The sequence below is a fragment of the Salvelinus namaycush genome, unplaced genomic scaffold (genome assembly GCF_016432855.1).
Source record: "Salvelinus namaycush isolate Seneca unplaced genomic scaffold, SaNama_1.0 Scaffold47, whole genome shotgun sequence".
NCBI lineage: Eukaryota > Metazoa > Chordata > Actinopteri > Salmoniformes > Salmonidae > Salvelinus > Salvelinus namaycush.
In genome coordinates this window covers 417,605-441,149 of record NW_024061164.1, presented here as the reverse complement: position 1 = coordinate 441,149, position 23,545 = coordinate 417,605, and the positions used below count along the sequence as shown (strand labels likewise).

At 43.4% G+C, this 23,545-nt stretch overlaps 29 non-coding genes across 29 annotated transcripts; all 29 read right to left on the bottom strand.

The window, feature by feature from the left end:
* Window positions 1-362: 362 nt before the first annotated feature.
* On the bottom strand, window positions 363-444 carry trnas-gcu. The gene has a single exon. It is a non-coding gene; the product is annotated as a tRNA-Ser (tRNA).
* Window positions 445-920: 476 nt separating this feature from the next.
* trnas-gcu lies at window positions 921-1,002 on the bottom strand. The gene has a single exon. It is a non-coding gene; the product is annotated as a tRNA-Ser (tRNA).
* A 476-nt stretch (window positions 1,003-1,478) lies between these two features.
* trnas-gcu lies at window positions 1,479-1,560 on the bottom strand. Its single transcript has one exon. It is a non-coding gene; the product is annotated as a tRNA-Ser (tRNA).
* Window positions 1,561-4,436: 2,876 nt separating this feature from the next.
* trnas-gcu lies at window positions 4,437-4,518 on the bottom strand. The gene has a single exon. It is a non-coding gene; the product is annotated as a tRNA-Ser (tRNA).
* Window positions 4,519-4,995: 477 nt separating this feature from the next.
* On the bottom strand, window positions 4,996-5,077 carry trnas-gcu. Its single transcript has one exon. It is a non-coding gene; the product is annotated as a tRNA-Ser (tRNA).
* Window positions 5,078-6,110: 1,033 nt separating this feature from the next.
* Window positions 6,111-6,192, bottom strand: trnas-gcu. Its single transcript has one exon. It is a non-coding gene; the product is annotated as a tRNA-Ser (tRNA).
* Window positions 6,193-6,668: 476 nt separating this feature from the next.
* trnas-gcu lies at window positions 6,669-6,750 on the bottom strand. The gene has a single exon. It is a non-coding gene; the product is annotated as a tRNA-Ser (tRNA).
* Window positions 6,751-7,226: 476 nt separating this feature from the next.
* On the bottom strand, window positions 7,227-7,308 carry trnas-gcu. The gene has a single exon. It is a non-coding gene; the product is annotated as a tRNA-Ser (tRNA).
* Window positions 7,309-7,784: 476 nt separating this feature from the next.
* trnas-gcu lies at window positions 7,785-7,866 on the bottom strand. The gene has a single exon. It is a non-coding gene; the product is annotated as a tRNA-Ser (tRNA).
* Window positions 7,867-8,342: 476 nt separating this feature from the next.
* trnas-gcu lies at window positions 8,343-8,424 on the bottom strand. The gene has a single exon. It is a non-coding gene; the product is annotated as a tRNA-Ser (tRNA).
* A 476-nt stretch (window positions 8,425-8,900) lies between these two features.
* On the bottom strand, window positions 8,901-8,982 carry trnas-gcu. Its single transcript has one exon. It is a non-coding gene; the product is annotated as a tRNA-Ser (tRNA).
* Window positions 8,983-9,458: 476 nt separating this feature from the next.
* Window positions 9,459-9,540, bottom strand: trnas-gcu. Its single transcript has one exon. It is a non-coding gene; the product is annotated as a tRNA-Ser (tRNA).
* A 476-nt stretch (window positions 9,541-10,016) lies between these two features.
* trnas-gcu lies at window positions 10,017-10,098 on the bottom strand. Its single transcript has one exon. It is a non-coding gene; the product is annotated as a tRNA-Ser (tRNA).
* A 476-nt stretch (window positions 10,099-10,574) lies between these two features.
* trnas-gcu lies at window positions 10,575-10,656 on the bottom strand. The gene has a single exon. It is a non-coding gene; the product is annotated as a tRNA-Ser (tRNA).
* A 476-nt stretch (window positions 10,657-11,132) lies between these two features.
* trnas-gcu lies at window positions 11,133-11,214 on the bottom strand. Its single transcript has one exon. It is a non-coding gene; the product is annotated as a tRNA-Ser (tRNA).
* A 477-nt stretch (window positions 11,215-11,691) lies between these two features.
* Window positions 11,692-11,773, bottom strand: trnas-gcu. The gene has a single exon. It is a non-coding gene; the product is annotated as a tRNA-Ser (tRNA).
* Window positions 11,774-12,250: 477 nt separating this feature from the next.
* On the bottom strand, window positions 12,251-12,332 carry trnas-gcu. The gene has a single exon. It is a non-coding gene; the product is annotated as a tRNA-Ser (tRNA).
* A 476-nt stretch (window positions 12,333-12,808) lies between these two features.
* trnas-gcu lies at window positions 12,809-12,890 on the bottom strand. The gene has a single exon. It is a non-coding gene; the product is annotated as a tRNA-Ser (tRNA).
* A 477-nt stretch (window positions 12,891-13,367) lies between these two features.
* On the bottom strand, window positions 13,368-13,449 carry trnas-gcu. Its single transcript has one exon. It is a non-coding gene; the product is annotated as a tRNA-Ser (tRNA).
* A 477-nt stretch (window positions 13,450-13,926) lies between these two features.
* Window positions 13,927-14,009, bottom strand: trnas-gcu. The gene has a single exon. It is a non-coding gene; the product is annotated as a tRNA-Ser (tRNA).
* A 2,930-nt stretch (window positions 14,010-16,939) lies between these two features.
* trnas-gcu lies at window positions 16,940-17,021 on the bottom strand. The gene has a single exon. It is a non-coding gene; the product is annotated as a tRNA-Ser (tRNA).
* Window positions 17,022-17,497: 476 nt separating this feature from the next.
* Window positions 17,498-17,579, bottom strand: trnas-gcu. The gene has a single exon. It is a non-coding gene; the product is annotated as a tRNA-Ser (tRNA).
* A 477-nt stretch (window positions 17,580-18,056) lies between these two features.
* trnas-gcu lies at window positions 18,057-18,138 on the bottom strand. The gene has a single exon. It is a non-coding gene; the product is annotated as a tRNA-Ser (tRNA).
* A 476-nt stretch (window positions 18,139-18,614) lies between these two features.
* Window positions 18,615-18,696, bottom strand: trnas-gcu. The gene has a single exon. It is a non-coding gene; the product is annotated as a tRNA-Ser (tRNA).
* Window positions 18,697-19,173: 477 nt separating this feature from the next.
* Window positions 19,174-19,255, bottom strand: trnas-gcu. Its single transcript has one exon. It is a non-coding gene; the product is annotated as a tRNA-Ser (tRNA).
* A 476-nt stretch (window positions 19,256-19,731) lies between these two features.
* Window positions 19,732-19,813, bottom strand: trnas-gcu. The gene has a single exon. It is a non-coding gene; the product is annotated as a tRNA-Ser (tRNA).
* A 478-nt stretch (window positions 19,814-20,291) lies between these two features.
* trnas-gcu lies at window positions 20,292-20,373 on the bottom strand. The gene has a single exon. It is a non-coding gene; the product is annotated as a tRNA-Ser (tRNA).
* Window positions 20,374-20,850: 477 nt separating this feature from the next.
* trnas-gcu lies at window positions 20,851-20,932 on the bottom strand. The gene has a single exon. It is a non-coding gene; the product is annotated as a tRNA-Ser (tRNA).
* A 2,334-nt stretch (window positions 20,933-23,266) lies between these two features.
* Window positions 23,267-23,348, bottom strand: trnas-gcu. Its single transcript has one exon. It is a non-coding gene; the product is annotated as a tRNA-Ser (tRNA).
* Window positions 23,349-23,545: the final 197 nt, after the last annotated feature.

Genomic DNA, 23,545 nt, shown 5'->3' with positions numbered 1-23,545 from the left:
CGAGACATTTAACAAATGTGTTGTCAGGCCGAGTGGTCTACAGTGCTTGATTAAGTGTGGGGAGGTTTCGGTTCAAATCCCACCGTTGAGGTTGCCCTTGGTAAAGCTATTCTTCAATTCCTGAATCTTATCAGTCGCTCTAGGATTGTGCAGGGATTCTATATTCATGTGGGGCCATGCAAGAGAAGAAAAAACATCTGTTTTGCGAAGATGTTTGTGTTCCAATCCACACATGTAGTTCATCGGCTTCACCACTCAGATACCAAGTCCTGTGCTTTCGCGGTGGCAGTGGGCCATCTTATCAGTGTTTGCCAGAGTCAAAATCTTCCAATGCCATACAAAACCAAAGTTTTTTGTGCGCACGATGAGGATGGGATTCGAACCCATGCGTGCATAGCACAATGGATTAGCAGTCCATCGCCTTAACCACTCGGCCACCTCATCCTTTTTCTGTCTTGTGGCAGTTGCCCCCACAAACTGTAGTTGCTGTATTTAAACCCTTGATTGAAATCAATGAAAGTTAAGCATAGCAATTGCAGGGCCATGTGTCGATCCCATCGAGACATTTAACAAATGTGTTGTCAGGCCGAGTGGTCTACAGTGCTTGATTAAGTGTGGGGAGGTTTCGGTTCAAATCCCACCGTTGAGGTTGCCCTTGGTAAAGCTATTCTTCAATTCCTGAATCTTATCAGTCGCTCTAGGATTGTGCAGGGATTCTATATTCATGTGGGGCCATGCAAGAGAAGAAAAAACATCTGTTTTGCGAAGATGTTTGTGTTCCAATCCACACATGTAGTTCATCGGCTTCACCACTCAGATACCAAGTCCTGTGCTTTCGCGGTGGCAGTGGGCCATCTTATCAGTGTTTGCCAGAGTCAAAATCTTCCAATGCCATACAAAACCAAAGTTTTTTGTGCGCACGATGAGGATGGGATTCGAACCCATGCGTGCATAGCACAATGGATTAGCAGTCCATCGCCTTAACCACTCGGCCACCTCATCCTTTTTCTGTCTTGTGGCAGTTGCCCCCACAAACTGTAGTTGCTGTATTTAAACCCTTGATTGAAATCAATGAAAGTTAAGCATAGCAATTGCAGGGCCATGTGTCGATCCCATCGAGACATTTAACAAATGTGTTGTCAGGCAGAGTGGTCTACAGTGCTTGATTAAGTGTGGGGAGGTTTCGGTTCAAATCCCACCGTTGAGGTTGCCCTTGGTAAAGCTATTCTTCAATTCCTGAATCTTATCAGTCGCTCTAGGATTGTGCAGGGATTCTATATTCATGTGGGGCCATGCAAGAGAAGAAAAAACATCTGTTTTGCGAAGATGTTTGTGTTCCAATCCACACATGTAGTTCATCGGCTTCACCACTCAGATACCAAGTCCTGTGCTTTCGCGGTGGCAGTGGGCCATCTTATCAGTGTTTGCCAGAGTCAAAATCTTCCAATGCCATACAAAACCAAAGTTTTTTGTGCGCACGATGAGGATGGGATTTGAACCCATGCGTGCATAGCACAATGGATTAGCAGTCCATCGCCTTAACCAATCGGCCACCTCATCCTTTTTTGTCTTGTGGCAGTTGCCCCCACAAACTGTAGTTGCTGTATTTAAACCCTTGATTGAAATCAATGAAAGTTAAGCATAGCAATTGCAGGGCCATGTGTCGATCCCATCGAGACATTTAACAAATGTGTTGTCAGGCCGAGTGGTCTACAGTGCTGATTAAGTGTGGGGAGGTTTCGGTTCAAATCCCACCGTTGAGGTTGCCCTTGGTAAAGCTATTCTTCAATACCTGAATCTTATCAGTCGCTCTAGGATTGTGCAGGGATTCTATATTCATGTGGGGCCATGCAAGAGAAGAAAAAACATCTGTTTGCGAAGATGTTTGTGTTCCAATCCACACATGTAGTTCATCGGCTTCACCACTCAGATACCAAGTCCTGTGCTTTCGCGGTGGCAGTGGGCCATCTTATCAGTGTTTGCCAGAGTCAAATCTTCCAATGCCATACAAAACCAAAGTTTTTTTGTGCGCACGAATGAGGATGGGATTCGAACCCTGGCGTGCATAGCACATAATGTTGTTATTTTAAACCGAGTTATATCAGTTTATATCAGTATATTGCGATTTTCGGTATTTTATTTGTGCTGCGTTATGGTGAGTTGGACACGTCTTCGCCATATGGCTAATGTTTACTGCTAATTCCAAAGTTGAAGGCGACAATCTACAACCGAGCAACGATTCCTCTGGACAAAGGACAACTTGCCCAAGATTCTGATGGGAGCTCATCAAAAAGTAAGAAGTATTTATGATGTTAATTCGTTGTTCTGTTGAAAAATGTAAAACTACTGTTCCGCCATTAATTTCGGTGCGGTCTCGCTTTAACGCACGCTGTATGTCGTAGTAACGTTAATTTAAAAAATCTAACACAGCGGTTGCATTAAGAACTAATGTATCTTTCATTTGCTGTCCAACCTGTATTTTTTAGTCAAGTTTATGATTAGTTACTGATTAGATTAGGTGCCTCTCCCAAGATTTCTCCCGACATATTGTTGGCAGCTTGGCTACTATTCTCATTGTATAACCACGATTTGTGCCGCTAAATATGCACATTTTCGAACAAACTCTATATGTATTGTGTAATATGATGTTATAGGACTGTCATCTGAAGAAGTTTGAGAAGGTTAGTGAAAAAATTAATATCTTTTGCTGGTTTATTCGTTATCGCTATTGTTGGCTTGAATCAATGCTGTTGTGTGGTTGGCTATTGTAGTAAGCTAATATAATGCTATATTGTGTTTTCGCTGTAAAACACTTAACTTCTTATGGCTGCAGGGGGCGTATTGGAAAAACTGGAAAATATGTGCCCATTTTCAAACGGCCTCTTAATCAATTTTTGCTCTTACAATATGCATATTATTACTACTATTGGATAGAAAACAGTCTCTAGTTTCTAAAAACGTTTGAATTATTTCTCTAAGTGGAACAGAACTATTTTTACAGCCCATTTCCTATCCGGAAGTGAGATTTCCAAATGCGAGGTCTCTTTTCAAGAGCTTGTCCATAAAAGGGCATGTCACTTGGGACCATAGAAACACGTCATACGCCTTCCCCTGGCTGTCATGCGGAAGTGAGAGCAGAAAGCACTTGAATATCTCGTTCAGGGAATGAACACAGCCTCTTGGAGTGAGAGGACGGCCATAATTTTTTTTCTCCATGGCGCGAAGTTGGACTTTGTATTGCCTCCTGGAAACGTGTCGTTATACATGAATATAATCTCCGGCTTCGATTTGACTTGATACATGTCACAATATCATCCTAAAGTATGTTTTTTCAATATAGTTTAATTATATTATTGAAATTTATTCGGGACTTTAGACGTGATGCTTTGGAAGAATTCTTTCATGAAGGAGAGGTTAGCGCCGCACGGCCAGTGTGCTTGCTATTTCAAGAGGGAAATAGTTCGTTCTGGATCCAAAAGAAAGACGGTACTGGACAATGGACCCCTTTACAACATTCTGATGGAAGATCAACAAAGATAAGGACCCAATTTGGGATGCTATTTAATATATCTGTCGAGCTGTGCTATCGCTACCGATTACTTGGAATCAATGCTTTTGTGTGTTAGCCATTGCAGTAAGCTAATATAACGATATATTGTGTTTTCGCTGTAAAACACTTAGAAAATCGGAAATATTGTCTGTATTCACATGATCTTTGTCTTTCATTTTGCTATACACCATATATTTTTCTGAAATGTTTTATGATGAGTAATTAGGTAGTTGACGTTGGTGTCTGTATTTACTCTGGCTACTCCCGTGCGATTTCTGACTTTAGCTATGATGGTAGCAGTAATGTAAAACTGATTTATAGCTAAAATATGCACATTTTTTGAACAAAACATAGATTTATTGTGTAACATGTTATAGGACTGTCATCTGAGGTAGTTTTTTCTAGGTTATTTAGGTTGGTTCTAGGTTAGTTAGGTTGGCTTGTGCATGCTACTTGCATCCTACTTGTGCTGTGAAAAATGTCTGTCCTCTTTTTTTATTTGGTGGTGAGCTAACATAAATCCATCGAGACATTTAAAAAATGTGTTGTCAGGCCGAGTGGTCTACAGTGCTTGATTAAGTGTGGGGAGGTTTCGGTTCAAATCCCACCGTTGAGGTTGCCCTTGGTAAAGCTATTCTTCAATTCCTGAATCTTATCAGTCGCTCTAGGATTGTGCAGGGATTCTATATCATGTGGGGCCATGCAAGAGAAGAAAAAACATCTGTTTTGCGAAGATGTTTGTGTTCCAATCCACACATGTAGTTCATCGGCTTCACCACTCAGATACCAAGTCCTGTGCTTTCGCGGTGGCAGTGGGCCATCTATCAGTGTTTGCCAGAGTCAAAATCTTCCAATGCCATACAAAACCAAAGTTTTTTTGTGCGCACGATGAGGATGGGATTCGAACCCATGCGTGCATAGCACAATGGATTAGCAGTCCATCGCCTTAACCACTCGGCCACCTCATCCTTTTTCTGTCTTGTGGCAGTTGCCCCCACAAACTGTAGTTGCTGTATTTAAACCCTTGATTGAAATCAATGAAAGTTAAGCATAGCAATTGCAGGGCCATGTGTCGATCCCATCGAGACATTTAACAAATGTGTTGTCAGGCCGAGTGGTCTACAGTGCTTGATTAAGTGTGGGGAGGTTTCGGTTCAAATCCCACCGTTGAGGTTGCCCTTGGTAAAGCTATTCTTCAATTCCTGAATCTTATCAGTCGCTCTAGGATTGTGCAGGGATTCTATATTCATGTGGGGCCATGCAAGAGAAGAAAAAACATCTGTTTTGCGAAGATGTTTGTGTTCCAATCCACACATGTAGTTCATCGGCTTCACCACTCAGATACCAAGTCCTGTGCTTTCGCGGTGGCAGTGGGCCATCTTATCAGTGTTTGCCAGAGTCAAAATCTTCCAATGCCATACAAAACCAAAGATTTTTTGTGCGCACGATGAGGATGGGATTCGAACCCATGCGTGCATAGCACAATGGATTAGCAGTCCATCGCCTTAACCACTCGGCCACCTCATCCTTTTTCCTTCTTGTGGCAGTTGCCCCCACAAACTGTAGTTGCTGTATTTAAACCCTTGATTGAAATCAATGAAAGTTAAGCATAGCAATTGCAGGGCCATGTGTCGATCCCATCGAGACATTTAACAAATGTGTTGTCAGGCCGAGTGGTCTACAGTGCTTGATTAAGTGTGGGGAGGTTTCGGTTCAAATCCCACCGTTGAGGTTGCCCTTGGTAAAGCTATTCTTCAATTCCTGAATCTTATCAGTCGCTCTAGGATTGTGCAGGGATTCTATATTCATGTGGGGCCATGCAAGAGAAGAAAAAACATCTGTTTTGCGAAGATGTTTGTGTTCCAATCCACACATGTAGTTCATCGGCTTCACCACTCAGATACCAAGTCCTGTGCTTTCGCGGTGGCAGTGGGCCATCTTATCAGTGTTTGCCAGAGTCAAAATCTTCCAATGCCATACAAAACCAAAGTTTTTTGTGCGCACAATGAGGATGGGATTCGAACCCATGCGTGCATAGCACAATGGATTAGCAGTCCATCGCCTTAACCACTCAGCCACCTTAACCTTTTCTGTCTTGTGGCAGTTGCCCCCACAAACTGTAGTTGCTGTATTTAAACCCTTGATTGAAATCAATGAAAGTTAAGCATAGCAATTGCAGGGCCATGTGTCGATCCCATCGAGACATTTAACAAATGTGTTGTCAGGCCGAGTGGTCTACAGTGCTTGATTAAGTGTGGGGAGGTTTCGGTTCAAATCCCACCGTTGAGGTTGCCCTTGGTAAAGCTATTCTTCAATTCCTGAATCTTATCAGTCGCTCTAGGATTGTGCAGGGATTCTATATTCATGTGGGGCCATGCAAGAGAAGAAAAAACATCTGTTTTGCGAAGATGTTTGTGTTCCAATCCACACATGTAGTTCATCGGCTTCACCACTCAGATACCAAGTCCTGTGCTTTCGCGGTGGCAGTGGGCCATCTTATCAGTGTTTGCCAGAGTCAAAATCTTCCAATGCCATACAAAACCAAAGTTTTTTGTGCGCACGATGAGGATGGGATTCGAACCCATGCGTGCATAGCACAATGGATTAGCAGTCCATCGCCTTAACCACTCGGCCACCTCATCCTTTTTCTGTCTTGTGGCAGTTGCCCCCACAAACTGTAGTTGCTGTATTTAAACCCTTGATTGAAATCAATGAAAGTTAAGCATAGCAATTGCAGGGCCATGTGTCGATCCCATCGAGACATTTAACAAATGTGTTGTCAGGCCGAGTGGTCTACAGTGCTTGATTAAGTGTGGGGAGGTTTCGGTTCAAATCCCACCGTTGAGGTTGCCCTTGGTAAAGCTATTCTTCAATTCCTGAATCTTATCAGTCGCTCTAGGATTGTGCAGGGATTCTATATTCATGTGGGGCCATGCAAGAGAAGAAAAAACATCTGTTTTGCGAAGATGTTTGTGTTCCAATCCACACATGTAGTTCATCGGCTTCACCACTCAGATACCAAGTCCTGTGCTTTCGCGGTGGCAGTGGGCCATCTTATCAGTGTTTGCCAGAGTCAAAATCTTCCAATGCCATACAAAACCAAAGTTTTTTGTGCGCACGATGAGGATGGGATTCGAACCCATGCGTGCATAGCACAATGGATTAGCAGTCCATCGCCTTAACCACTCGGCCACCTCATCCTTTTTCTGTCTTGTGGCAGTTGCCCCCACAAACTGTAGTTGCTGTATTTAAACCCTTGATTGAAATCAATGAAAGTTAAGCATAGCAATTGCAGGGCCATGTGTCGATCCCATCGAGACATTTAACAAATGTGTTGTCAGGCCGAGTGGTCTACAGTGCTTGATTAAGTGTGGGGAGGTTTCGGTTCAAATCCCACCGTTGAGGTTGCCCTTGGTAAAGCTATTCTTCAATTCCTGAATCTTATCAGTCGCTCTAGGATTGTGCAGGGATTCTATATTCATGTGGGGCCATGCAAGAGAAGAAAAAACATCTGTTTTGCGAAGATGTTTGTGTTCCAATCCACACATGTAGTTCATCGGCTTCACCACTCAGATACCAAGTCCTGTGCTTTCGCGGTGGCAGTGGGCCATCTTATCAGTGTTTGCCAGAGTCAAAATCTTCCAATGCCATACAAAACCAAAGTTTTTTGTGCGCACGATGAGGATGGGATTCGAACCCATGCGTGCATAGCACAATGGATTAGCAGTCCATCGCCTTAACCACTCGGCCACCTCATCCTTTTTCTGTCTTGTGGCAGTTGCCCCCACAAACTGTAGTTGCTGTATTTAAACCCTTGATTGAAATCAATGAAAGTTAAGCATAGCAATTGCAGGGCCATGTGTCGATCCCATCGAGACATTTAACAAATGTGTTGTCAGGCCGAGTGGTCTACAGTGCTTGATTAAGTGTGGGGAGGTTTCGGTTCAAATCCCACCGTTGAGGTTGCCCTTGGTAAAGCTATTCTTCAATTCCTGAATCTTATCAGTCGCTCTAGGATTGTGCAGGGATTCTATATTCATGTGGGGCCATGCAAGAGAAGAAAAAACATCTGTTTTGCGAAGATGTTTGTGTTCCAATCCACACATGTAGTTCATCGGCTTCACCACTCAGATACCAAGTCCTGTGCTTTCGCGGTGGCAGTGGGCCATCTTATCAGTGTTTGCCAGAGTCAAAATCTTCCAATGCCATACAAAACCAAAGTTTTTTGTGCGCACGATGAGGATGGGATTCGAACCCATGCGTGCATAGCACAATGGATTAGCAGTCCATCGCCTTAACCACTCGGCCACCTCATCCTTTTTCTGTCTTGTGGCAGTTGCCCCCACAAACTGTAGTTGCTGTATTTAAACCCTTGATTGAAATCAATGAAAGTTAAGCATAGCAATTGCAGGGCCATGTGTCGATCCCATCGAGACATTTAACAAATGTGTTGTCAGGCCGAGTGGTCTACAGTGCTTGATTAAGTGTGGGGAGGTTTCGGTTCAAATCCCACCGTTGAGGTTGCCCTTGGTAAAGCTATTCTTCAATTCCTGAATCTTATCAGTCGCTCTAGGATTGTGCAGGGATTCTATATTCATGTGGGGCCATGCAAGAGAAGAAAAAACATCTGTTTTGCGAAGATGTTTGTGTTCCAATCCACACATGTAGTTCATCGGCTTCACCACTCAGATACCAAGTCCTGTGCTTTCGCGGTGGCAGTGGGCCATCTTATCAGTGTTTGCCAGAGTCAAAATCTTCCAATGCCATACAAAACCAAAGTTTTTTGTGCGCACGATGAGGATGGGATTCGAACCCATGCGTGCATAGCACAATGGATTAGCAGTCCATCGCCTTAACCACTCGGCCACCTCATCCTTTTTCTGTCTTGTGGCAGTTGCCCCCACAAACTGTAGTTGCTGTATTTAAACCCTTGATTGAAATCAATGAAAGTTAAGCATAGCAATTGCAGGGCCATGTGTCGATCCCATCGAGACATTTAACAAATGTGTTGTCAGGCCGAGTGGTCTACAGTGCTTGATTAAGTGTGGGGAGGTTTCGGTTCAAATCCCACCGTTGAGGTTGCCCTTGGTAAAGCTATTCTTCAATTCCTGAATCTTATCAGTCGCTCTAGGATTGTGCAGGGATTCTATATTCATGTGGGGCCATGCAAGAGAAGAAAAAACATCTGTTTTGCGAAGATGTTTGTGTTCCAATCCACACATGTAGTTCATCGGCTTCACCACTCAGATACCAAGTCCTGTGCTTTCGCGGTGGCAGTGGGCCATCTTATCAGTGTTTGCCAGAGTCAAAATCTTCCAATGCCATACAAAACCAAAGTTTTTTGTGCGCACGATGAGGATGGGATTCGAACCCATGCGTGCATAGCACAATGGATTAGCAGTCCATCGCCTTAACCACTCGGCCACCTCATCCTTTTTCTGTCTTGTGGCAGTTGCCCCCACAAACTGTAGTTGCTGTATTTAAACCCTTGATTGAAATCAATGAAAGTTAAGCATAGCAATTGCAGGGCCATGTGTCGATCCCATCGAGACATTTAACAAATGTGTTGTCAGGCCGAGTGGTCTACAGTGCTTGATTAAGTGTGGGGAGGTTTCGGTTCAAATCCCACCGTTGAGGTTGCCCTTGGTAAAGCTATTCTTCAATTCCTGAATCTTATCAGTCGCTCTAGGATTGTGCAGGGATTCTATATTCATGTGGGGCCATGCAAGAGAAGAAAAAACATCTGTTTTGCGAAGATGTTTGTGTTCCAATCCACACATGTAGTTCATCGGCTTCACCACTCAGATACCAAGTCCTGTGCTTTCGCGGTGGCAGTGGGCCATCTTATCAGTGTTTGCCAGAGTCAAAATCTTCCAATGCCATACAAAACCAAAGTTTTTTGTGCGCACGATGAGGATGGGATTCGAACCCATGCGTGCATAGCACAATGGATTAGCAGTCCATCGCCTTAACCACTCGGCCACCTCATCCTTTTTCTGTCTTGTGGCAGTTGCCCCCACAAACTGTAGTTGCTGTATTTAAACCCTTGATTGAAATCAATGAAAGTTAAGCATAGCAATTGCAGGGCCATGTGTCGATCCCATCGAGACATTTAACAAATGTGTTGTCAGGCCGAGTGGTCTACAGTGCTTGATTAAGTGTGGGGAGGTTTCGGTTCAAATCCCACCGTTGAGGTTGCCCTTGGTAAAGCTATTCTTCAATTCCTGAATCTTATCAGTCGCTCTAGGATTGTGCAGGGATTCTATATTCATGTGGGGCCATGCAAGAGAAGAAAAAACATCTGTTTTGCGAAGATGTTTGTGTTCCAATCCACACATGTAGTTCATCGGCTTCACCACTCAGATACCAAGTCCTGTGCTTTCGCGGTGGCAGTGGGCCATCTTATCAGTGTTTGCCAGAGTCAAAATCTTCCAATGCCATACAAAACCAAAGTTTTTTGTGCGCACGATGAGGATGGGATTCGAACCCATGCGTGCATAGCACAATGGATTAGCAGTCCATCGCCTTAACCACTCGGCCACCTCATCCTTTTTCTGTCTTGTGGCAGTTGCCCCCACAAACTGTAGTTGCTGTATTTAAACCCTTGATTGAAATCAATGAAAGTTAAGCATAGCAATTGCAGGGCCATGTGTCGATCCCATCGAGACATTTAACAAATGTGTTGTCAGGCCGAGTGGTCTACAGTGCTTGATTAAGTGTGGGGAGGTTTCGGTTCAAATCCCACCGTTGAGGTTGCCCTTGGTAAAGCTATTCTTCAATTCCTGAATCTTATCAGTCGCTCTAGGATTGTGCAGGGATTCTATATTCATGTGGGGCCATGCAAGAGAAGAAAAAACATCTGTTTTGCGAAGATGTTTGTGTTCCAATCCACACATGTAGTTCATCGGCTTCACCACTCAGATACCAAGTCCTGTGCTTTCGCGGTGGCAGTGGGCCATCTTATCAGTGTTTGCCAGAGTCAAAATCTTCCAATGCCATACAAAACCAAAGTTTTTTGTGCGCACGATGAGGATGGGATTCGAACCCATGCGTGCATAGCACAATGGATTAGCAGTCCATCGCCTTAACCACTCGGCCACCTCATCCTTTTTCTGTCTTGTGGCAGTTGCCCCCACAAACTGTAGTTGCTGTATTTAAACCCTTGATTGAAATCAATGAAAGTTAAGCATAGCAATTGCAGGGCCATGTGTCGATCCCATCGAGACATTTAACAAATGTGTTGTCAGGCCGAGTGGTCTACAGTGCTTGATTAAGTGTGGGGAGGTTTCGGTTCAAATCCCACCGTTGAGGTTGCCCTTGGTAAAGCTATTCTTCAATTCCTGAATCTTATCAGTCGCTCTAGGATTGTGCAGGGATTCTATATTCATGTGGGGCCATGCAAGAGAAGAAAAAACATCTGTTTTGCGAAGATGTTTGTGTTCCAATCCACACATGTAGTTCATCGGCTTCACCACTCAGATACCAAGTCCTGTGCTTTCGCGGTGGCAGTGGGCCATCTTATCAGTGTTTGCCAGAGTCAAAATCTTCCAATGCCATACAAAACCAAAGTTTTTTGTGCGCACGATGAGGATGGGATTCGAACCCATGCGTGCATAGCACAATGGATTAGCAGTCCATCGCCTTAACCACTCGGCCACCTCATCCTTTTTCTGTCTTGTGGCAGTTGCCCCCACAAACTGTAGTTGCTGTATTTAAACCCTTGATTGAAATCAATGAAAGTTAAGCATAGCAATTGCAGGGCCATGTGTCGATCCCATCGAGACATTTAACAAATGTGTTGTCAGGCCGAGTGGTCTACAGTGCTTGATTAAGTGTGGGGAGGTTTCGGTTCAAATCCCACCGTTGAGGTTGCCCTTGGTAAAGCTATTCTTCAATTCCTGAATCTTATCAGTCGCTCTAGGATTGTGCAGGGATTCTATATTCATGTGGGGCCATGCAAGAGAAGAAAAAACATCTGTTTTGCGAAGATGTTTGTGTTCCAATCCACACATGTAGTTCATCGGCTTCACCACTCAGATACCAAGTCCTGTGCTTTCGCGGTGGCAGTGGGCCATCTTATCAGTGTTTGCCAGAGTCAAAATCTTCCAATGCCATACAAAACCAAAGTTTTTTTGTGCGCACGATGAGGATGGGATTCGAACCCATGCGTGCATAGCACAATGGATTAGCAGTCCATCGCCTTAACCACTCGGCCACCTCATCCTTTTTCTGTCTTGTGGCAGTTGCCCCCACAAACTGTAGTTGCTGTATTTAAACCCTTGATTGAAATCAATGAAAGTTAAGCATAGCAATTGCAGGGCCATGTGTCGATCCCATCGAGACATTTAACAAATGTGTTGTCAGGCCGAGTGGTCTACAGTGCTTGATTAAGTGTGGGGAGGTTTCGGTTCAAATCCCACCGTTGAGGTTGCCCTTGGTAAAGCTATTCTTCAATTCCTGAATCTTATCAGTCGCTCTAGGATTGTGCAGGGATTCTATATTCATGTGGGGCCATGCAAGAGAAGAAAAAACATCTGTTTTGCGAAGATGTTTGTGTTCCAATCCACACATGTAGTTCATCGGCTTCACCACTCAGATACCAAGTCCTGTGCTTTCGCGGTGGCAGTGGGCCATCTTATCAGTGTTTGCCAGAGTCAAAATCTTCCAATGCCATACAAAACCAAAGTTTTTTTGTGCGCACGATGAGGATGGGATTCGAACCCATGCGTGCATAGCACAATGGATTAGCAGTCCATCGCCTTAACCACTCGGCCACCTCATCCTTTTTCTGTCTTGTGGCAGTTGCCCCCACAAACTGTAGTTGCTGTATTTAAACCCTTGATTGAAATCAATGAAAGTTAAGCATAGCAATTGCAGGGCCATGTGTCGATCCCATCGAGACATTTAACAAATGTGTTGTCAGGCCGAGTGGTCTACAGTGCTTGATTAAGTGTGGGGAGGTTTCGGTTCAAATCCCACCGTTGAGGTTGCCCTTGGTAAAGCTATTCTTCAATTCCTGAATCTTATCAGTCGCTCTAGGATTGTGCAGGGATTCTATATTCATGTGGGGCCATGCAAGAGAAGAAAAAACATCTGTTTTGCGAAGATGTTTGTGTTCCAATCCACACATGTAGTTCATCGGCTTCACCACTCAGATACCAAGTCCTGTGCTTTCGCGGTGGCAGTGGGCCATCTTATCAGTGTTTGCCAGAGTCAAAATCTTCCAATGCCATACAAAACCAAAGTTTTTTGTGCGCACGATGAGGATGGGATTCGAACCCATGCGTGCATAGCACAATGGATTAGCAGTCCATCGCCTTAACCACTCGGCCACCTCATCCTTTTTCTGTCTTGTGGCAGTTGCCCCCACAAACTGTAGTTGCTGTATTTAAACCCTTGATTGAAATCAATGAAAGTTAAGCATAGCAATTGCAGGGCCATGTGTCGATCCCATCGAGACATTTAACAAATGTGTTGTCAGGCCGAGTGGTCTACAGTGCTTGATTAAGTGTGGGGAGGTTTCGGTTCAAATCCCACCGTTGAGGTTGCCCTTGGTAAAGCTATTCTTCAATTCCTGAATCTTATCAGTCGCTCTAGGATTGTGCAGGGATTCTATATTCATGTGGGGCCATGCAAGAGAAGAAAAAACATCTGTTTTGCGAAGATGTTTGTGTTCCAATCCACACATGTAGTTCATCGGCTTCACCACTCAGATACCAAGTCCTGTGCTTTCGCGGTGGCAGTGGGCCATCTTATCAGTGTTTGCCAGAGTCAAAATCTTCCAATGCCATACAAAACCAAAGTTTTTTTGTGCGCACGATGAGGATGGGATTCGAACCCATGCGTGCATAGCACAATGGATTAGCAGTCCATCGCCTTAACCACTCGGCCACCTCATCCTTTTTCTGTCTTGTGGCAGTTGCCCCCACAAACTGTAGTTGCTGTATTTAAACCCTTGATTGAAATCAATGAAAGTTAAGCATAGCAATTGCAGGGCCATGTGTCGATCCCATCGAGACATTTAACAAATGTGTTGTCAGGCCGAGTGGTCTACAGTGCTTGATTAAGTGTGGGGAGGTTTCGGTTCAAATCCCACCGTTGAGGTTGCCCTTGGTAAAGCTATTCTTCAATTCCTGAATCTTATCAGTCGCTCTAGGATTGTGCAGGGATTCTATATTCATGTGGGGCCATGCAAGAGAAGAAAAAACATCTGTTTTGCGAAGATGTTTGTGTTCCAATCCACACATGTAGTTCATCGGCTTCACCACTCAGATACCAAGTCCTGTGCTTTCGCGGTGGCAGTGGGCCATCTTATCAGTGTTTGCCAGAGTCAAAATCTTCCAATGCCATACAAAACCAAAGTTTTTTTGTGCGCACGATGAGGATGGGATTCGAACCCATGCGTGCATAGCACAATGGATTAGCAGTCCATCGCCTTAACCACTCGGGCCACCTCATCCTTGTTCTGTACTTGTGGCAGTTGCCCCCACAAACTGTAGTTGCTGTATTTAAAACCCTTGATTGAAATCAATGAAAGTTAAGCATAGCAATTGCAGGGCCATGTGTCGATCCATCGAGACATTTAACAAATGTGTTGTCAGGCCGAGTGGTCTACAGTGCTTGATTAAGTGTGGGGAGGTTTCGGTTCAAAATCCCACCGTTGAGGTTGCCCTTGGTAAAGCTATTCTTCAATTCCTGAATCTTATCAGTCGCTCTAGGATTGTGCAGGATTCTATATTCATGTGGGGCCATGCAAGAGAAGAAAAAACATCTGTTTTGCGAAGATGTTTGTGTTCCAATCCACACATGTAGTTCATCGGCTTCACCACTCAGATACCAAGTCCTGTGCTTTCGCGGTGGCAGTGGGCCATCTTATCAGTGTTTGCCAGAGTCAAAAGACCTCAGGATGGCGTTCTGGAAAGCTACCGTTATAGGCCTTAGATATATCCGGCTCTGATTTTATTCGATATAGGTGTTAAAGACATCATAATGTTGTTATTTTAAACCGAGTTATATCAGTTTATATCAGTATATTGCGATTTTCGGTATTTTATTTGTGCTGCGTTATGGTGAGTTGGACACGTCTTCGCCATATGGCTAATGTTTACTGCTAATTCCAAAGTTGAAGGCGACAATCTACAACCGAGCAACGATTCCTCTGGACAAAGGACAACTTGCCAAGATTCTGATGGGAGCTCATCAAAAAGTAAGAAGTATTTATGATGTTAATTCGTTGTTCTGTTGAAAAATGTAAAACTACTGTTCCGCCATTAATTTCGGTGCGGTCTCGCTTTAACGCACGCTGTATGTCGTAGTAACGTTAATTTAAAAAATCTAACACAGCGGTTGCATTAAGAACTAATGTATCTTTCATTTGCTGTCCAACCTGTATTTTTTAGTCAAGTTTATGATTAGTTACTGATTAGATTAGGTGCCTCTCCCAAGATTTCTCCCGACATATTGTTGGCAGCTTGGCTACTATTCTCATTGTATAACCACGATTTGTGCCGCTAAATATGCACATTTTCGAACAAACTCTATATGTATTGTGTAATATGATGTTATAGGACTGTCATCTGAAGAAGTTTGAGAAGGTTAGTGAAAAAATTAATATCTTTTGCTGGTTTATTCGTTATCGCTATTGTTGGCTTGAATCAATGCTGTTGTGTGGTTGGCTATTGTAGTAAGCTAATATAATGCTATATTGTGTTTTCGCTGTAAAACACTTAACTTCTTATGGCTGCAGGGGGCGTATTGGAAAAACTGGAAAATATGTGCCCATTTTCAAACGGCCTCTTAATCAATTTTTGCTCTTACAATATGCATATTATTACTACTATTGGATAGAAAACAGTCTCTAGTTTCTAAAAACGTTTGAATTATTTCTCTAAGTGGAACAGAACTATTTTTACAGCCCATTTCTATCGGAAGTGAGATTCCAATGCGAGGTCTCTTTTCAAGAGCTTGTCCATAAAAGGGCATGTCACTTGGGACCATAGAACACGTCATACGCCTTCCCCTGGCTGTCAGCGGAAGTGAGAGCAGAAAGCACTTGAATATCTCGTTCAGGGAATGAACACAGCCTCTTGGAGTGAGAGGACGGCCATAATTTTTTTCTCCATGGCGCGAAGTGGACTTTGTATTGCCTCCTGGAACGTGTCGTTATACATGAATATAATCTCCGGCTTCGATTGACTTGATACATGCACATTATCATCCTCAAGTATGTTTTTCAATATAGTTTAATTATATTATTGAATTATTCGGGACTTTAGACGTGATGCTTTGGAAGAATTCTTTCATGAAGGAGAGGTTAGCGCCGCACGGCCAGTGTGCTTGCTATTTCAAGAGGGAAATAGTTCGTTCTGGATCCAAAAGAAAGACGGTACTGGACAATGGACCCCTTTACAACATTCTGATGGAAGATCAACAAAGATAAGGACCCAATTTGGGATGCTATTTAATATATCTGTCGAGCTGTGCTATCGCTACCGATTACTTGGAATCAATGCTTTTGTGTGTTAGCCATTGCAGTAAGCTAATATAACGATATATTGTGTTTTCGCTGTAAAACACTTAGAAAATCGGAAATATTGTCTGTATTCACATGATCTTTGTCTTTCATTTTGCTATACACCATATATTTTTCTGAAATGTTTTATGATGAGTAATTAGGTAGTTGACGTTGGTGTCTGTATTTACTCTGGCTACTCCCGTGCGATTTCTGACTTTAGCTATGATGGTAGCAGTAATGTAAAACTGATTTATAGCTAAAATATGCACATTTTTTGAACAAAACTAGATTTATTGTGTAACATGTTATAGGACTGTCATCTGAGGTAGTTTTTTCTAGGTTATTTAGGTTGGTTCTAGGTTAGTCAGTCCATCGCCTTAACCACTCGGCCACCTCATCCTTTTTCCTGCTTGTGGCAGTTGCCCCCACAAACTGTAGTTGCTGTATTTAAACCCTTGATTGAAATCAATGAAAGTTAAGCATAGCAATTGCAGGGCCATGTGTCGATCCCATCGAGACATTTAACAAATGTGTTGTCAGGCCGAGTGGTCTACAGTGCTTGATTAAGTGTGGGAGGTTTCGGTTCAAATCCCACCGTTGAGGTTGCCCTTGGTAAAGCTATTCTTCAATTCCTGAATCTTATCAGTCGCTCTAGGATTGTGCAGGGATTCTATATTCATGTGGGGCCATGCAAGAGAAGAAAAAACATCTGTTTTGCGAAGATGTTTGTGTTCCAATCCACACATGTAGTTCATCGGCTTCACCACTCAGATACCAAGTCCTGTGCTTTCGCGGTGGCAGTGGGCCATCTTATCAGTGTTTGCCAGAGTCAAAATCTTCCAATGCCATACAAAACCAAAGTTTTTTTGTGCGCACGATGAGGATGGGATTCGAACCCATGCGTGCATAGCACAATGGATTAGCAGTCCATCGCCTTAACCACTCGGCCACCTCATCCTTTTTCTGTCTTGTGGCAGTTGCCCCCACAAACTGTAGTTGCTGTATTTAAACCCTTGATTGAAATCAATGAAAGTTAAGCATAGCAATTGCAGGGCCATGTGTCGATCCCATCGAGACATTTAACAAATGTGTTGTCAGGCCGAGTGGTCTACAGTGCTTGATTAAGTGTGGGGAGGTTTCGGTTCAAATCCCACCGTTGAGGTTGCCCTTGGTAAAGCTATTCTTCAATTCCTGAATCTTATCAGTCGCTCTAGGATTGTGCAGGGATTCTATATTCATGTGGGGCCATGCAAGAGAAGAAAAAACATCTGTTTTGCGAAGATGTTTGTGTTCCAATCCACACATGTAGTTCATCGGCTTCACCACTCAGATACCAAGTCCTGTGCTTTCGCGGTGGCAGTGGGCCATCTTATCAGTGTTTGCCAGAGTCAAAATCTTCCAATGCCATACAAAACCAAAGTTTTTTGTGCGCACGATGAGGATGGGATTCGAACCCATGCGTGCATAGCACAATGGATTAGCAGTCCATCGCCTTAACCACTCGGCCACCTCATCCTTTTTCTGTCTTGTGGCAGTTGCCCCCACAAACTGTAGTTGCTGTATTTAAACCCTTGATTGAAATCAATGAAAGTTAAGCATAGCAATTGCAGGGCCATGTGTCGATCCCATCGAGACATTTAACAAATGTGTTGTCAGGCCGAGTGGTCTACAGTGCTTGATTAAGTGTGGGGAGGTTTCGGTTCAAATCCCACCGTTGAGGTTGCCCTTGGTAAAGCTATTCTTCAATTCCTGAATCTTATCAGTCGCTCTAGGATTGTGCAGGGATTCTATATTCATGTGGGGCCATGCAAGAGAAGAAAAAACATCTGTTTTGCGAAGATGTTTGTGTTCCAATCCACACATGTAGTTCATCGGCTTCACCACTCAGATACCAAGTCCTGTGCTTTCGCGGTGGCAGTGGGCCATCTTATCAGTGTTTGCCAGAGTCAAAATCTTCCAATGCCATACAAAACCAAAGTTTTTTTGTGCGCACGATGAGGATGGGATTCGAACCCATGCGTGCATAGCACAATGGATTAGCAGTCCATCGCCTTAACCACTCGGCCACCTCATCCTTTTTCTGTCTTGTGGCAGTTGCCCCCACAAACTGTAGTTGCTGTATTTAAACCCTTGATTGAAATCAATGAAAGTTAAGCATAGCAATTGCAGGGCCATGTGTCGATCCCATCGAGACATTTAACAAATGTGTTGTCAGGCCGAGTGGTCTACAGTGCTTGATTAAGTGTGGGGAGGTTTCGGTTCAAATCCCACCGTTGAGGTTGCCCTTGGTAAAGCTATTCTTCAATTCCTGAATCTTATCAGTCGCTCTAGGATTGTGCAGGGATTCTATATTCATGTGGGGCCATGCAAGAGAAGAAAAAACATCTGTTTTGCGAAGATGTTTGTGTTCCAATCCACACATGTAGTTCATCGGCTTCACCACTCAGATACCAAGTCCTGTGCTTTCGCGGTGGCAGTGGGCCATCTTATCAGTGTTTGCCAGAGTCAAAATCTTCCAATGCCATACAAAACCAAAGTTTTTTGTGCGCACGATGAGGATGGGATTCGAACCCATGCGTGCATAGCACAATGGATTAGCAGTCCATCGCCTTAACCACTCGGCCACCTCATCCTTTTTCTGTCTTGTGGCAGTTGCCCCCACAAACTGTAGTTGCTGTATTTAAACCCTTGATTGAAATCAATGAAAGTTAAGCATAGCAATTGCAGGGCCATGTGTCGATCCCATCGAGACATTTAACAAATGTGTTGTCAGGCCGAGTGGTCTACAGTGCTTGATTAAGTGTGGGGAGGTTTCGGTTCAAATCCCACCGTTGAGGTTGCCCTTGGTAAAGCTATTCTTCAATTCCTGAATCTTATCAGTCGCTCTAGGATTGTGCAGGGATTCTATATTCATGTGGGGCCATGCAAGAGAAGAAAAAACATCTGTTTTGCGAAGATGTTTGTGTTCCAATCCACACATGTAGTTCATCGGCTTCACCACTCAGATACCAAGTCCTGTGCTTTCGCGGTGGCAGTGGGCCATCTTATCAGTGTTTGCCGAGAGTCAAAATCTTCCAATGCCATACAAAACCAAAGTTTTTTGTGCGCACGATGAGGATGGGATTCGAACCCATGCGTGCATAGCACAATGGATTAGCAGTCCATCGCCTTAACCACTCGGCCACCTCATCCTTTTTCTGTCTTGTGGCAGTTGCCCCCACAAACTGTAGTTGCTGTATTTAAACCCTTGATTGAAATCAATGAAAGTTAAGCATAGCAATTGCAGGGCCATGTGTCGATCCCATCGAGACATTTAACAAATGTGTTGTCAGGCCGAGTGGTCTACAGTGCTTGATTAAGTGTGGGGAGGTTTCGGTTCAAATCCCACCGTTGAGGTTGCCCTTGGTAAAGCTATTCTTCAATTCCTGAATCTTATCAGTCGCTCTAGGATTGTGCAGGGATTCTATATTCATGTGGGGCCATGCAAGAGAAGAAAAAACATCTGTTTTGCGAAGATGTTTGTGTTCCAATCCACACATGTAGTTCATCGGCTTCACCACTCAGATACCAAGTCCTGTGCTTTCGCGGTGGCAGTGGGCCATCTTATCAGTGTTTGCCAGAGTCAAAATCTTCCAATGCCATACAAAACCAAAGTTTTTTGTGCGCACGATGAGGATGGGATTCGAACCCATGCGTGCATAGCACAATGGATTAGCAGTCCATCGCCTTAACCACTCGGCCACCTCATCCTTTTTCCTTCTTGTGGCAGATGCCCCCACAAACTGTAGTTGCTGTATTTAAACCCTTGATTGAAATCAATGAAAGTTAAGCATAGCAATTGCAGGGCCATGTGTCGATCCCATCGAGACATTTAACAAATGTGTTGTCAGGCCAGAGTGGTCTACAGTGCTTGATTAAGTGTGGGGAGGTTTCGGTTCAAATCCCACCGTTGAGGTTGCCCTTGGTAAAGCTATTCTTCAATTCCTGAATCTTATCAGTCGCTCTAGGATTGTGCAGGGATTCTATATTCATGTGGGGCCATGCAAGAGAAGAAAAAACATCTGTTTTGCGAAGATGTTTGTGTTCCAATCCACACATGTAGTTCATCGGCTTCACCACTCAGATACCAAGTCCTGTGCTTTCGCGGTGGCAGTGGGCCATCTTATCAGTGTTTGCCAGAGTCAAAATCTTCCAATGCCATACAAAACCAAAGTTCTTTTGTGCGCACGAAGAGGATGGGATTCGAACCCATGCGTGCATAGCACAATGGATTAGCAGTCCATCGCCTTAACCACTCGGCCACCTCATCCTTTTTCTGTCTTGTGGCAGTTGCCCCCACAAACTGTAGTTGCTGTATTTAAACCCTTGATTGAAATCAATGAAAGTTAAGCATAGCAATTGCAGGGCCATGTGTCGATCCCATCGAGACATTTAACAAATGTGTTGTCAGGCCGAGTGGTCTACAGTGCTTGATTAAGTGTGGGGAGGTTTCGGTTCAAATCCCACCGTTGAGGTTGCCCTTGGTAAAGCTATTCTTCAATTCCTGAATCTTATCAGTCGCTCTAGGATTGTGCAGGGATTCTATATTCATGTGGGGCCATGCAAGAGAAGAAAAAACATCTGTTTTGCGAAGATGTTTGTGTTCCAATCCACACATGTAGTTCATCGGCTTCACCACTCAGATACCAAGTCCTGTGCTTTCGCGGTGGCAGTGGGCCATCTTATCAGTGTTTGCCGAGAGTCAAAATCTTCCAATGCCATACAAAACCAAAGTTTTTTGTGCGCACGATGAGGATGGGATTCAAACCCATGCGTGCATAGCACAATGGATTAGCAGTCCATCGCCTTAACCACTCGGCCACCTCATCCTTTTTCTGTCTTGTGGCAGTTGCCCCCACAAACTGTAGTTGCTGTATTTAAACCCTTGATTGAAATCAATGAAAGTTAAGCATAGCAATTGCAGGGCCATGTGTCGATCCCATCGAGACATTTAACAAATGTGTTGTCAGGCCGAGTGGTCTACAGTGCTTGATTAAGTGTGGGGAGGTTTCGGTTCAAATCCCACCGTTGAGGTTGCCCTTGGTAAAGCTATTCTTCAATTCCTGAATCTTATCAGTCGCTCTAGGATTGTGCAGGGATTCTATATTCATGTGGGGCATGCAAGAGAAGAAAAAACTCATCTGTTTTGCGAAGATCTGAGGCCATATAAATGGGCTGGGAACGTGGGGTCCAGTCTTTTCATCTTTCGCCATGACGCAAGACAGACCTCAGGATGGCGTTCTGGAAAGCTACCGTTATAGGCCTTAGATATATCCGGCTCTGATTTTATTCGATATAGGTGTTAAAGACATCATAATGTTGTTATTTTAAACCGAGTTATATCAGTTTATATCAGTATATTGCGATTTTCGGTATTTTATTTGTGCTGCGTTATGGTGAGTTGGACACGTCTTCGCCATATGGCTAATGTTTACTGCTAATTCCAAAGTTGAAGGCGACAATCTACAACCGAGCAACGATTCCTCTGGACAAAGGACAACTTGCCCAAGATTCTGATGGGAGCTCATCAAAAAGTAAGAAGTATTTATGATGTTAATTCGTTGTTCTGTTGAAAAATGTAAAACTACTGTTCCGCCATTAATTTCGGTGCGGTCTCGCTTTAACGCACGCTGTATGTCGTAGTAACGTTAATTTAAAAAATCTAACACAGCGGTTGCATTAAGAACTAATGTATCTTTCATTTGCTGTCCAACCTGTATTTTTTAGTCAAGTTTATGATTAGTTACTGATTAGATTAGGTGCCTCTCCCAAGATTTCTCCCGACATATTGTTGGCAGCTTGGCTACTATTCTCATTGTATAACCACGATTTGTGCCGCTAAATATGCACATTTTCGAACAAACTCTATATGTATTGTGTAATATGATGTTATAGGACTGTCATCTGAAGAAGTTTGAGAAGGTTAGTGAAAAAATTAATATCTTTTGCTGGTTTATTCGTTATCGCTATTGTTGGCTTGAATCAATGCTGTTGTGTGGTTGGCTATTGTAGTAAGCTAATATAATGCTATATTGTGTTTTCGCTGTAAAACACTTAACTTCTTATGGCTGCAGGGGGCGTATTGGAAAAACTGGAAAATATGTGCCCATTTTCAAACGGCCTCTTAATCAATTTTTGCTCTTACAATATGCATATTATTACTACTATTGGATAGAAAACAGTCTCTAGTTTCTAAAAACGTTTGAATTATTTCTCTAAGTGGAACAGAACTATTTTTACAGCCCATTTCCTATCCGGAAGTGAGATTTCCAAATGCGAGGTCTCTTTTCAAGAGCTTGTCCATAAAAGGGCATGTCACTTGGGACCATAGAAACACGTCATACGCCTTCCCCTGGCTGTCATGCGGAAGTGAGAGCAGAAAGCACTTGAATATCTCGTTCAGGGAATGAACACAGCCTCTTGGAGTGAGAGGACGGCCATAATTTTTTTTCTCCATGGCGCGAAGTTGGACTTTGTATTGCCTCCTGGAAACGTGTCGTTATACATGAATATAATCTCCGGCTTCGATTTGACTTGATACATGTCACAATATCATCCTAAAGTATGTTTTTTCAATATAGTTTAATTATATTATTGAAATTTATTCGGGACTTTAGACGTGATGCTTTGGAAGAATTCTTTCATGAAGGAGAGGTTAGCGCCGCACGGCCAGTGTGCTTGCTATTTCAAGAGGGAAATAGTTCGTTCTGGATCCAAAAGAAAGACGGTACTGGACAATGGACCCCTTTACAACATTCTGATGGAAGATCAACAAAGATAAGGACCCAATTTGGGATGCTATTTAATATATCTGTCGAGCTGTGCTATCGCTACCGATTACTTGGAATCAATGCTTTTGTGTGTTAGCCATTGCAGTAAGCTAATATAACGATATATTGTGTTTTCGCTGTAAAACACTTAGAAAATCGGAAATATTGTCTGTATTCACATGATCTTTGTCTTTCATTTTGCTATACACCATATATTTTTCTGAAATGTTTTATGATGAGTAATTAGGTAGTTGACGTTGGTGTCTGTATTTACTCTGGCTACTCCCGTGCGATTTCTGACTTTAGCTATGATGGTAGCAGTAATGTAAAACTGATTTATAGCTAAAATATGCACATTTTTTGAACAAAACATAGATTTATTGTTTGTGCGCACGATGAGGATTGGATTCGAACCCATGCGTGCATAGCACAATGGATTAGCAGTCCATCGCCTTAACCACTCGGCCACCTCATCCTTTTTCTGTCTTGTGGCAGTTGCCCCCACAAACTGTAGTTGCTGTATTTAAACCCTTGATTGAAATCAATGAAAGTTAAGCATAGCAATTGCAGGGCCATGTGTCGATCCCATCGAGACATTTAACAAATGTGTTGTCAGGCCGAGTGGTCTACAGTGCTTGATTAAGTGTGGGGAGGTTTCGGTTCAAATCCCAC